Source organism: Vicia villosa, linkage group LG1, assembly GCF_029867415.1.
Source record: "Vicia villosa cultivar HV-30 ecotype Madison, WI linkage group LG1, Vvil1.0, whole genome shotgun sequence".
Classification (NCBI taxonomy): domain Eukaryota; kingdom Viridiplantae; phylum Streptophyta; class Magnoliopsida; order Fabales; family Fabaceae; genus Vicia; species Vicia villosa.
The window spans coordinates 169638714-169652078 of NC_081180.1; the positions used below are offsets into that span (position 1 = coordinate 169638714).

Here is a 13365-nt window from a genome sequence, read left to right on the forward strand (position 1 = left end):
CTTTGATTGACTCCCTGGGGATTTTTAGGGTTTCCCAAATGTGATCCCTGATTTTGGTCCCTGATAGTTCAAAACCCTAATTCTGATGATTTGAAATTTCACTGTTGATCAATCCTTGTATAGGAGATGTCTTGAGCCAATGGATTAGGCCAAAATGATGCACTTGGGGTCTTGAGGTCATGTCCCAAGTCATTAGGTCAAATCCTGAGCAAAAGTAAAGAGTATGCTGTCTTCAGTCAAAACCCTAGTTTGGTCGATTCAAAGCTGTTGAGCTTGTTGAAATGAATCTCTGAGGACCAAATGTTGATTGTTGATGAAGATGATTCATTTGAGATGAAGGGAGAACAAAACCCTAATTGACTGTTTCTTGCACTGATGAGTGATCTCTTGATTAAACCCTGCTGAGTCACCAGTAGCAAACACAAACTATGCAATTTGTTAGAGATGCAAATGATGCATATGCAATGATATGAGGTGGTATCTTAGGTCAAAAATTGGGGTATGACAGGTATCACTCATAAAGTTCAAACACGAGGTGTTTGCTGAATTTAAGAATTTCAAAGTGAAGGCCGAAATTCAAAGCGGACAACGGTTGAAGATCCTTAGAACCGATGGTGCAGGTGAGTTCAACTCTAGAGAGTTCAAGAAGTTCTGTGAGGAGAATGGTGTTGAGAGTGAGGTGTCTTCTCCATACACTCCACAACAAAATGGTCATGCTTAAAGAAGAAACATAACTCTGCTTGACGTGACCAGAAGCATGTTGAAAGAAAATAATCCGCCTCACTCATTTTGGGATGAAGCTATTGCTACTGCAAATTATGTGCCCAACATATGTCCAACTAAGAAGCTAAAGGAAATAGTTCCTTTGGAGAAGTGGGCTGGAAGAAAGCAAAGTGTGAGCCATCCGAAGGTGTTTGGTTGTGTTCGTTATAAACATGTACCAACTGCTACTAGAAGGAAATCGGATGGCAGAAGCAATGTCGTGTTACTTATAGGTTACCAGTTTACATGTGCTGATAAACTCTATTTCCCAATCACTAATAGAGTTGCTGCCAGCAGAGATGTGGGAATGAAAGAATTAAAAACATGGGAGCTCGAACAAGTCTGATCCTACTTTTGGATATGAAGGTGTTTTTGAAGACGTCTCTGAAGGAGAATCTGCCTCTAAAGGAGATCCTGACTCTGAAGGAGATTTTGAATCTGAAGTTGAATCTAAAGGTGATTCTCAATCTAAGGTGAGTCTGAAGGTGACTCAGACTCTGATAGTAATGCAATGTATGATGGTAATCCATCCTCTAAAGGTGGTACAACCTCTGAAGGAAGTACAACCTCTAAAGGTGGTACAACCTTTGAAGGTGGAACTTCTGAAGATGTATTTGGATCTAAAGGTGAACTTGCGCAATTCTAGAGGCCATAGAAAATCATACATATACCAAAGAGACTTGCCCACTTGGAGTTGCTACATGACACTGAGACTGACTTTGAAGGTGAAGTCATTCATTGTGCCATGATGGTGGATGTTGAACCAATAAGAAATTATGAGGCTCTCAAAAAGAATATGTGGATAAACGACATGAAGGAAGAACTTGAGGCAATCGAAAGAAACAAGACATGAGAAAATTGACTGTTCTACCAAAGAACAAGAAATCCATCAGAGTGAGTTGGATTTTCAAGATAAAGTTAATGCCAGATGGATCAATTTCCAAGCATAAATAAATGTTAGTAGCTAGAAGATTTTTACGTAAATCTGGTTTAGACTACTTTGAAGTGTTTTCACTTGTAGCTAGACATGAAACAAAAAGATTGGTGATTGATATAGCTGCAAATAGAAATTAGCTCTAACACATTTAGATGTGAAGTCAGCATTTCTGATTAGTCCATTGCAAGAAGAAGTATATGTGTTACAACCTCCTGGATTTGTGATAGAGAATAAAGAAGGGATGGTTTACAAGCTGCATAAAGTTTTGTATGGACTTAAGCAATCCCCAAAAGCTTGAAATCTGGAAAATGATTCATTTTTTAAGCATTAGGGATTCAGTAAATGTGAAATGGAGTATGGTTTGCATTTGCAGCATACCTCTGTGGGCAATGTAATTCTAGTGTGTCTTTATGTAGATGACATATTGCTAATAGGAAGTTGTATTACTAAGATAAACAAGTTCAAGAAGGTGCGGTGATGAATGCATTTGATATAACTTACTTTGAAAGTTTGATATATTTTCTAGGGATGAAGATTATACGCTCTAAAAAGGAAATTGTTATACATCAGCTGAAGTATGAATTTGAGCTGATAAAGAAGTTTGATCTAATGAATAGTAAGTCTGCAGTCACACTTGGAGAAACAACCCACAAATAAAAGTGTGATCTAATGAATAGTAAATTTGCATTTAAATCTCATTTGCATTTGACTTTCATTTCAACTGGAGTATATAAACTGAATCTCATTCAATTTGTTATAATAACATATTGTAGAGTCTGTTGATAGATAAAGTTTCTCCCTCTAACACATTCATGTTCATCTTCTTCAATTCCTATGCATCAATAAGATGGGAGCTCCAACAATATCTCAATCCAAGCCAACAAATAACGTGACACATATGACATTTATTGACCCATCAAAATAATTAGTTGTAACACTACTAGAAATACTCGAGTTACCTGCGGAATTTCCTGCGGAATTTATTCCGCAGGTATACCTGCGGATTTTTCTGGGACTTTCTTAAATAAAAGAAGTTTCCTGCGGATAAACTATTGGCAGCAAATTCCCCAGGAATACCTGCGGATTTTCCTGCAAAATATATATTTTAAACAAAATATCTAACAAAAATATAGATTCCGCAGGTAATTTCGCAGGAAAATTTCCTGCGGATTTTCCTGCGAATATCTATTTTTAATTAAACCAAACTGTAACACAAAATCCGCAGGTAACTCCGCAGGAAATATTCCTGCGAAATTACCTGCGGATTTAACATATTTCAATATTTTAATTTATAAAAAAAATTAATCATTATTTTTTCTCTTTTATTAATTATTTTTATGGTGTTTTTTTATTTAGTTTAATTTTAATTTTTAATCATAATTTTTTCTATGTTATTAATTATTTTTATAATGTATTTTAGTTAATTTTTAATTTTAATTTTAATTTAAATTTTTAATAAAATAAATAAATCGTATACAAATTTTTAATAATAGGTATAATAGTTTTTAAAAAATAAAATAAAAAAACAATAGGTATGAAAGTTTTTTAAAAATAAAATTAAAAAACTATAAAAAAATTGGAAAGAAATTATATTTGATGGAAACTAAGACTCAAAAACGATAAGACTCAAAAACCTTGTTACTGCTCAAAAACGTAAAACTCAAAACTCAACGTTCTTCGCCGCAACCTCGCCATAGTCGTAGCCGGCCATCACCGCATTTTCGCCGGTGTTTTGTTGCCGCAACCTCGCCGGAGCACGATTTCGCGAACCCTAGCGCCGTCGTCTTCTTCATCTTCACATTTCAACTCAGGTATTCTCTCGACATTAGATACACTTCTTCCTCAGTATAGAAATCTTCAGATTGGTCCTCTCTCAAGTTATGGTTTAAGCTAAAAATCAATTGAAATCGTGAATGTTACAAGAGTGTCAGTTTCCATAGCTAGGGTTTCAAGTGTTGAAGGGTGTTCGAGGTTTATAGAGTCCCATTTCACACTACTGTAACAATAAGCAGTGTTTAATGTATGCATTTTTGTGAAATAATAATCCATAACTATTTCCTTATACTTTTTGTGAAAACTCAGTTAATATCGTTTTTCTGATCTCACAGAGATACTGTGGTTACTGTTGTGAATATCAATTGAAATCATTTTGGAGGTTCTGAATTACCCTGATCTTGTGCCTTGTTGATTTCAAACATTTATTTGAATAAGTAATTACATCAATCAGTTTGAATGCTGTACTAGGATTTAGTAGCGACTGTTGATGATGTGCCCTTTTTTGTTGGCTCACTGTTGTATCAATTTTTAATTCACAGTATATATACAAACTAGAGCTTTGTATCGATTGGGTAAAGTTGTGTTGAATTGAGATACAAGTTGTTTATATCATAAGATACTAATAACCATAGTTTGTTGTAGTTATTTATTCATGGGCTAGTGACATGATCTGAAATTCTTTTTAATTGAAAATTAAATTGGAAGAGGTTTCAATGTTTTTTTTTTTTGTATCTGCAGGCAACCAAGAAGATAGAAGATGCTAAATTGGCCAAAGGTTTTCAAAATGTGAGTGAGTGAGTACTTTTTCCTCTATCACACTCATACTTCATACTCATTTCATCCATATTCATCACTCATATTTCAATACACAAATTAACCATCATATATATGATTAGTTTAATCATGACTAATTATAATATGAATGTATAAACATTTTAATAATTACCATAGCTATTTATTAGTATCCATTTATATACTCTTAATTCCTAAATTAGTTGCACATGCATGGACATATGTAATAATCATCATTGTCAGAATCATGATGTGTCAATGACATCCTTATAGCCTAAGGTTTTTACTTTACCTAACTTCTTAAATTTTGGGTTTGTTGATAAGTTGCCATAAAATATATTTGTAATATATTTTTGTATGTTATCTTTCAGTGGCATTCACCATATTAGGAAATGGAAAGGTTTAAAAAAAGAAGATAAAAATTATGAAAGAAGGAAAATAGTTCTACTGCTTATGTTAAAAGGATAGAGATACTATCTTTAGGAAATTTATCTTTTGCAGTTTGTATAGAGACTAATAGTTCAGTGAGTTTTGGTCCAATGTGAACTGGTTTTTTTCTTTATTGAATGCCGGGCCTGTTTTAATTATGGTGTTAACTGTTTTGAGTGGGTTGTTATTTCTTGAATCATTTTGAGCATGAGTGAAGTAATTTTGATGTAAGTAAATTCCTTTTGCAAAATTGCAGACTTTGGAACATCCGCGGCGTAAGCACGCATCATGAGGTCAGTTCACCTGCAGTGTTGCTTTGTTTCCAAATTCTTGTTCTTGAGATCATTTATTAAGAGTTTCATGCATAAAGTTGTTTAGGGTTTTTCGTTTTTCTTCATTTTTCATTTCGAAGATGCGTTTACCGTTGGACTTTGTGGTGTTTACATGGAATTGGTTGATTTTTGATTGCCAAATGGTTGTTTAGTTATTATTGGCTGAGATTGGTTTTTGTATTTTTGTATTGTTTTTAATTCATGTTGGTTTGTTTTGTTGCTGATATGGTTTTGATTTTTCTAATAAAGAAACGTTTTTGAGTATGATGGAATTGTTCATTCTGGCAGGTAGTTGATTGGTATTTGAGTGGTTACAACCGAAAGGGTTTTAGTGGAGATGGCGTCGGTTGGCGTGGCACCAACTTCGGGTTTTAGAGAAGCCAGTGGTAATGGTGAAATTGGTGTTGATGTATTGCCAGAGGAAATGAATGATATGAAAATTAGGGATGATAGGGTATGGCGCTCATTCTGTTCGTTTCTTCACACTTAGTTTTGTTTTGTGTGTGTTGGTTTGATGTTAAATTTCGGGCAGTGTCGCATACAGCTTTATTCTGTTGTAGGAAATGGAAGCTACCGTTGTTGACAGCGGCAATGGAACCGAGACTGGACATATCATTGTGACTACTATTGGTGGTAGAAATGGTCAGCCAAAGCAGGTATACCCCCTTAATTTGGAAGCTATCAATGGTTTGTGCAGTTCGAAATCATTCAAATCTTGCACCATCTCATAAGCTTTATGTTATTGTTTGTATGCAAATGTCTCCCCAAAGTAGTAGTTGTGGTTTTGAATTAGGAATAGCTGCATTTCTCCTTGAAGTTAAGTATTGAAAAAACGAAACAAATCTTAAACATTTTGGTATTATGGTGTGGTTTCTCATGTTGACTAGAATCTATTTACAGTGACTAGCATATGACCGGTTTCTCATGTCCAACATGTTTTTTTTCTTATGTCTAGTGATTGGCAAGTATCTTACTAATTGTTAATAAGTGATGATGAGATACTATTGAATAGGGTGACAATTTCATATGGTGTGGTTTTATCCTTTTATCCTTAATTGTCGATATTCTTTCTCAATTTTGTTGAATTTTTACATTGAATAGTTTTGTATATTTCTTAATGTTTCAGACTATAAGCTATATGGCAGAGCGTCTTGTAGGACATGGATCATTTGGAGTTGTCTTCCAGGTATCAACATGGATCCTGTTGATTCAATCATGACATGTGTTACTTTTGTCACTTCAAAATAGTAGCATTTCATGGCTTTAGTTCTGATATCGTGTATAATTGTAGGCTAAGTGCTTGGAAATGGTGAAACTGTGGCTATCAAAAAGGTTCTTCAAGACAAGAGGTATAAGAACCGGGAATTGCAAACAATGCGCCTTCTTGATCACCCAAATGTTGTCTCTTTAAAGCATTGTTTCTTTTCAACCACTGAAAAGGATGAACTATACCTTAATCTGGTACTTGAGTATGTTCCTGAAACAGTTCATCGCGTTATTAAGCATTACAACAAGTTGAACCAAAGGATGCCAATGATTTATGTGAAGCTCTATACATACCAGGTATGCTAGTCACCCTTCTTTATTCAGCTTTTACCTTGTTGTGGTTGTAATGATTTTGTTGTTATCTTCCAGATCTTTAGGGCATTATCTTATATTCATCGTTGTATTGGAGTCTGCCATCGAGATATCAAACCTCAAAATCTATTGGTATGACTTTTATTTATTTATTGTGCATGTACCCTGCTTCTATTTGTGTGTCAAGACCACTGGGTAGAAAATACTAACTGAATGCTTTTCTATGTAGGTCAATCCACACACCCATCAGGTTAAATTATGTGACTTTGGAAGTGCAATAGTCTTGGTATGTTACATGTGTGTCTGCATGTCTACTACATCCTTCATTAGTTTCTCTTCAACCTTCTGTTGTCTTGAGTTAGATTGTAGTTTACTTTTTCACCTTGTTTTAGTCCAACTTTTAACAGGTTAAAGGCGAACCAAATATATTGTATATATGTCCCATTCAAGTGACCAATAACAAAAATGCATCTCTCGTCAAAACCTCCGTTGGTGCTCCATCCAAACCTATGGTACTGTACTGTTACAATTATCTGCTATTATTACTCGATTTAAGTCTGTTAATGATGATTAGTTTGGTTCTTAATCTTAGTGATTTGTAGAGGAATTATCAATGACTGTTTGAATTATGATTGAATAGGGTTTGATTGAGTAACTAATGATAACCAACGTTCATCGCTGTTAACATGCATGATTTAACCTATAATGATAGCAAGGTTCACCTTTTTTAGGATTATTTTATCAGAATCATTAGGCCCACTACATTTGAATGTGGAACTTTTGCAAATACGGACAAAGTATGCAAAACAATTATGAAGAGTTTGGTTTCAAGTAAGAAAGTATGTATAATTAGTGCATGCATTGATTGTACAAGACATATTATAACTGCACTTCTTAGGAAATGCAATTATATAGGTACTGTTTTTATTTGATTTCATGGTTTTTTCTTTCTAATTTTGTTTGACTATTTGGTATTTTTGTAATCATGCTCAATTTCTAATTTTATGTGTTTAATTTTTAATTGCTTACTTTTATATGAGTATGTTACTTTTATATGTTTTCATGCTTTTTCCAGTGATGTCGTCGTAGGATTTTGTTAGCACAGTATATAAATGCATGTGTAGGGGTGCAGCTGATTATCTTGTTAAGCCGATTCGGATAAATGAATTAAGGAATTTGTGGCAGCATGTTTGGAGAAGACAATCGGTAAGACTAATTATCTTTGCTTTTTCAGTTTGCTTTCGCTTTTTCTTTTAAATACTCAGATTTCAATGATACTAATGGTTGAACTTATGCTTATTATCTGTTTTCTCTATCAGCAGTCAACTGCAACTGCTGGCATAAATGGTCCCCAAGATGAAAGCGATGCACAGCAGAAGGTTGAAGCCACTGCGGAAAACAACGCTGCTAGTAACGTTCTAGTGGCGACGCCGCTTGCATTCAAAGAAATAAGGACTTGATTGAGAAAGGAAGTGATGCACAGGTTAGCTTTCCAGATCTAGAAATCATTACTTTCAAAAATCATCACTGTTATATAAATATAATTGCGAGCAAAGTGTGTAGACTTGGCCTGTGGTTAGATTTATCCATCTTCACAAGTCTCTCATGGTTAAAAAAATTGGTTTCTGTTGCAGAGCTCTTGTTCAAAGCCAAACATGGAAACTGAGAATGGCTTGTTTGATAACATGCAAGAATTTGCTCAGCAGAAATGTGCTGAAGCACGTCCAAGTGAAAAAAAGACACAAGAATTTGACATTCGCTTAGGCCAGACATTGATTACGCAGGACAATCACGTTGGAGGTAAAATTCGGTCTTTCACTGCAATAATATTTTGTTCGGCTCACAAGGAAGATCTACCTAAAATTCGAACTAACTTTTATTTTTAGGATTAAGCATGGCTAACTGCAAAAATGGAGAGACAAGCACAAATAATGACAAGGACGTTAATGATCAAGAGCATTTTAGGATTGCTAGCACCAGTGGTGAGGTTCATGATAATCACTATGTTCAAATTAACTCTAGTAAGGAAGCAATTTTTTATTTTGATGCAGAACTACTGTCTTTATCTTATAATAATGCTTTATCTTAATGCATCATTGGCTAGAGTTGTCACCTATTTAAAATACATAAATTTGAGATAGAAATTACCTGCGGATTTTCCAGCGGATTTAAAATTTGCTGCGGATATTTCCTGCGGATTTAGCTGCGGGTTTCTTCCTGCGGATTTAGCTGCGGAATTACCTGCGGAATTTCCTGCTGAAAATATTACCCACGAAGGTTTTAGCTGTGGACAAAAAACCGCAGGAAAATCCGCAGGTAACATGTTTCCTGCGGAAATTTAGCTAAAATCCGCAGGTAAATCCGCAGGAAATTCGAGTATTTCTAATAGTGTAATTTGAGAATGTAAAAAAAAAAAAAAAACTAAATTTAGGTTTAACCAAATCCCCTTTAATAATCGAATGCAAGGTAGGTCCAATATAAAACAGTCAAATATGAGATGAGTGGGTCGTTCTCATGTCCATTAAGAATTTTTAGGGAAACAAACAAAAAGACGTAAAACTTGATAATTCACAATTTTACTTGAGATTTATATTTATTGAGCCACTAACTAAAGAAACTATCTTCGTTGAAGCATCTCCTAAGGCTATATTGCATGTGTGGTAAAGGATACAGAAAATGTTGTGAAATGAAAAAGAAAAATCAAACATGGGGCACCATATACATTAGCAACAAGGAGAAATATATATTGAGTAATGGTATGTTTACATTAAACACATCTACATCGTATATTTATACGATTTTATTTTTTTATTATATTTGATAACTATTTTTTTACTTTTCTTAATATAAATTAACACTTGTCTTTAGGATTGACAATGAACCAAATCAACTCGAAAATAGTTTGAAACTCGGTTCGACAATTAAATCGTTGAACTAGGTTCATGAATCAACTGAGTCGAATATGAGTTAAAAACTAAGTTCGTTAACTAAATGAGTCAAACTTGAACTAAGTTCGTTAACTAAGTTCGATTATATATTAGATGAATTATATTGTCTTTAAAAGTAAGTTTAAATATTTGTTTCAAATCTTAACTCTATCTTTTTTTAATCTAATAGTTTTAATTGATAATTTATATTCTCACGAGAGCAAATTATTTCTATATTTTTTATTTAAAAAAATATTAATTTAATATATATATATATATATATATATATATATATATATATATATATATATATATATATATATATATATATATATATATATATATATACTTTAAAAAATTACTTTTAAGTTTGGGAAATAAGCGAGATGAACCTAACAAGATAAACCAAACGAGTTGTATTGAGATGTTCGTGAACTTCTAACAAGTCGAGTTAGAGTTGGAAAAAAGTTTGTGATGAGCTCGAACTCGAAATCGAACTCGGTCAATTCTTAACGAGTCGAGTTTGAGCTGAACAAAATGTTCGTGATGAACTCGAACTCGAATTTGAACTCGGTCAATTCTTAATGAATCAAACTGAGCTGAGACGAGTTTGACTCGACTCGACTCATTTCCAGCACTATTAGCCTTTGATGTATTTCACATGGTGTAAGTATAAGTGTAAGAATTTTGGTTTATAAATAGCAAATCTCATATATATTATTTGCAAAAATAATCCAACGTGACTTATTTATGTATACCACTATATTTGATCATTAAAATTAGTTTTGTTTTAAGCAGTGTTATTCCAACACTTAATTCTTACATAAATATTGCTCACGTTGAACAGTATTTTTTAATAAAAATATATTTTTATAAACAGTGACATAGTGAACAATTACATATATGTGAAGAATAATAAAGTTGGTTAATATTAGAAATAATATAGTTGTAAAATAAAATTATTTAATGAAAAGTAAAAAGTTGATTAATAAAGTGATGAAATTGGTTAATAAATGTTCAGATATTAAAAATAATTTTTAATAGTAAAATAAAGTTGGATAATGAAATGTAAAATATTGATTAATAAAGTTATAAAATTAGTTAATAAACACCCACATATTAAAAATAACTTTTAGTAATAAAATAAAGTTGGTTAATAAAATATAAAATATTAGTTAAGATAGTTATAAAGATGGTTAATGATACAATTTTATATGAGTATCTCTTAATCTAAACAAATTAAAAAAATCAATAATTATATTTGTTAAGTAAAAATTATTTCTTTTAATATAGTAAATTTTACTGTTCATAAATATATTTTTTATTTTAAAAAAAATTGTTTACCTTTATAAGTACTATGAATATTGTTAAATGTAAGTATTTATGTAAACACTTGGCTGCAATAATAGTATTACTATTTTGTTTTCATGTTGCATAGTATTTCACTAAAAGTATTGATAAAACAAATCTACGTAAAATGAGGTTGTGGCTGCTGGGATTCGAGCCCAGGTCTCCACGGCCACAACGTGGAATTCTTACCACTAAACTACAGCCACATTTGATGAATATGATCATGTATTATGTTTTACAAAACCAAGTTTTATGACAAATAGTTGTACATTTTACGTTATAAAAAAGCAAATAATAGAGAGCAGTTTCGTTAAGATTTGAACAAGATACTTGACTTTGAGCCACAAAATAATTCAGCAAACAGATACTATACATAACAATTACATACCTGATGCTGGTGCTGGCTATTACGTGCCCTGCCAACCTCTCCATTCCATCCATGAGAAAATCCTTACGCTAAGAATCTCTCTCTTACCCATTTAATTCTATTATACCTTACACAATGAAATCATCTCTTACGTCATATTCACCGTCCATGCATCTATCTATATACTTCACCATACTACTCCACTTCCCTTTATAATACTTTTCTTCATTAATTCATGTTAGTTCTTTTTTCTAAGAAATAAATCTTCTCGAAGGTTATTAGGTGGTTAGGCTTTATTATGTTTTGAAGCATGATACTAACAAGATGATAATCACATACTTAAATGGGAGTACTACAACAATGTACTCTAACTTGTAAACTTTTACTTATAGATAGATATGTACTCATAAAAGAAAATTGAAAGAGAAATGATGATACAATATTTATCATTAAATATAAGCTCATTTTGAACAATTCAAGTGAAATTTATAAGATTAGATAATATATTTGTTAATAATATAAATTGAGTTCTAAAAGTTACACTTAGTTATTGAGACTTTTAAAAAAAATTGATTTATCAAAATTATCGGTGAGTGGCTTTCTACCTCGGCCACTTCTTTCTTATCTTGCAAAAAGGGATCCTTTCCTTTTAAATTTCTTGGTATTTGGGTGGGAGAAAGAGCTAACAAGAAGAAGGTGTGGAAGGATGTCGTTTCTAACATAAAATCAAGATTGTCGAGGTGGAAGGGGAGAAACATTTCCATTGGTGGAAGGGTGACTCTTATTGGTTCGGTGCTTAACGTCATCCCTATTTTTACCCTATCTTTCTATAAAGCACCGAGCTTGATTATCAAAGAGATTAGAGGTCTTCTTAGTAACTTTTTGTGGAATGGAAATGCAAATAAAAGAAGTATACATTGGGTGAAGTGGGAGAATATTTGCAAACCTAAGGAGAAAGGCGGGCTAGGTATTAGAGATGTTGGTGATTTAAATAGAGCTCTCCTTCTTAAATGGAAGTGGAGAATTTTGAGGGAGGACAATGCCATTTGGAGTAGATTCCTACTCTTGAGATATCATAATCCGAAATTCAAAATTCTAGCTTCTTGTGGGGAAGTTCTAAATAGGGATGATTCAAGTTGGTGGAGAGATATTGTCCTTAACGATTTTAAAGAGGAGGAAGGGGTTGAAGGATTTATTGAGTGGATCAATTGTGATTGCAAGAACGGTAACAACATTCTTTTTTGGCATAGTTCTTGGTTAGGTGATCAAACTCTTCGCGATTCATTTCCGCTTTTGTTCGACCTCTCAACCAATAAACTTTGCAAGGTTAGTGATGTCATTTCTTGGAGCGACGGCGCTTTTTCTTGGAATGTCAATGGCCTCTTCGGTGTTGACGGGTTGGACATCTTGAACCCGTTTTTCTTCCACTCCGTTCAAAACGGCAACATCTCGGATATAGTGCTTCAATTGAGGGAATTAAAAGAATCTTTGGAGAGTTTTCATCCGACCAACTTGGAGAACGATGTTTTTCGGTGGAAACTTAATACTACGGGTGCTTTTTCGGTTGCAAATGTGTCTAGCTTGGTCTCTAATGCCAAAGACAATGCATGGCCAATCAATACTATTAAGTTGTTGGAAACAATGTGGAAGACTAAGGTTCCGAAAAAAGTCCATATTTTTTCTTGGAGATTCTTTGTAGACCGACTCCCTTTGAAAGACTCATTGCTTCATAGAGGGGTGTCTAATCTTGATTCTCTTGATTGTGTTTTTTGCTCCAATCATCTAGAATCTTCGGAACACCTCTTCTTTCTTTGCAATGTTTCGAAAGAGGTTTGGGAGAAAATTTTCAATTGGTTGGGAGAAGATGTGGAGTTCAACTTGGAAGAGTTCAAAAGCTTCGATTGCATTCAACATAAGGTGAAGAAACACAACATTAGAGCTAAATTAAATACAATTTGGTTAGCTTTAATTTGGTGTATTTGGTTGATGAGAAATGCCATTATCTTTGAGAATGTAACGTTTAGTTTTGAAACGGTAATCTCCAACATTTTGTTTTTTTCTTGGAGATGGTTGGGTAGTAGTAGCTCTACTTCTAGAACCCCTTTCTATGATTGG

General features: G+C 33.2%; 1 long non-coding RNA gene, 1 other non-coding gene and 1 pseudogene across 2 annotated transcripts; 2 read left to right on the forward strand and 1 right to left on the reverse strand.

Moving 5' to 3' along the window:
• The first annotated feature begins 3332 nt into the window (after positions 1 to 3332).
• Positions 3333 to 4991, forward strand: LOC131644635 (uncharacterized). The gene is made up of 3 exons (XR_009296580.1): positions 3333 to 3510; positions 4214 to 4269; positions 4953 to 4991. It is a non-coding gene; the product is annotated as an uncharacterized LOC131644635 (long non-coding RNA).
• Positions 4992 to 5248: 257 nt separating this feature from the next.
• Positions 5249 to 7223, forward strand: LOC131644634 (glycogen synthase kinase-3 homolog MsK-1-like; annotated as a pseudogene).
• Positions 7224 to 11017: 3794 nt separating this feature from the next.
• On the reverse strand, positions 11018 to 11089 carry TRNAH-GUG (transfer RNA histidin (anticodon GUG)). The gene has a single exon. It is a non-coding gene; the product is annotated as a tRNA-His (tRNA).
• Between the last annotated feature and the right edge of the window lie 2276 nt (positions 11090 to 13365).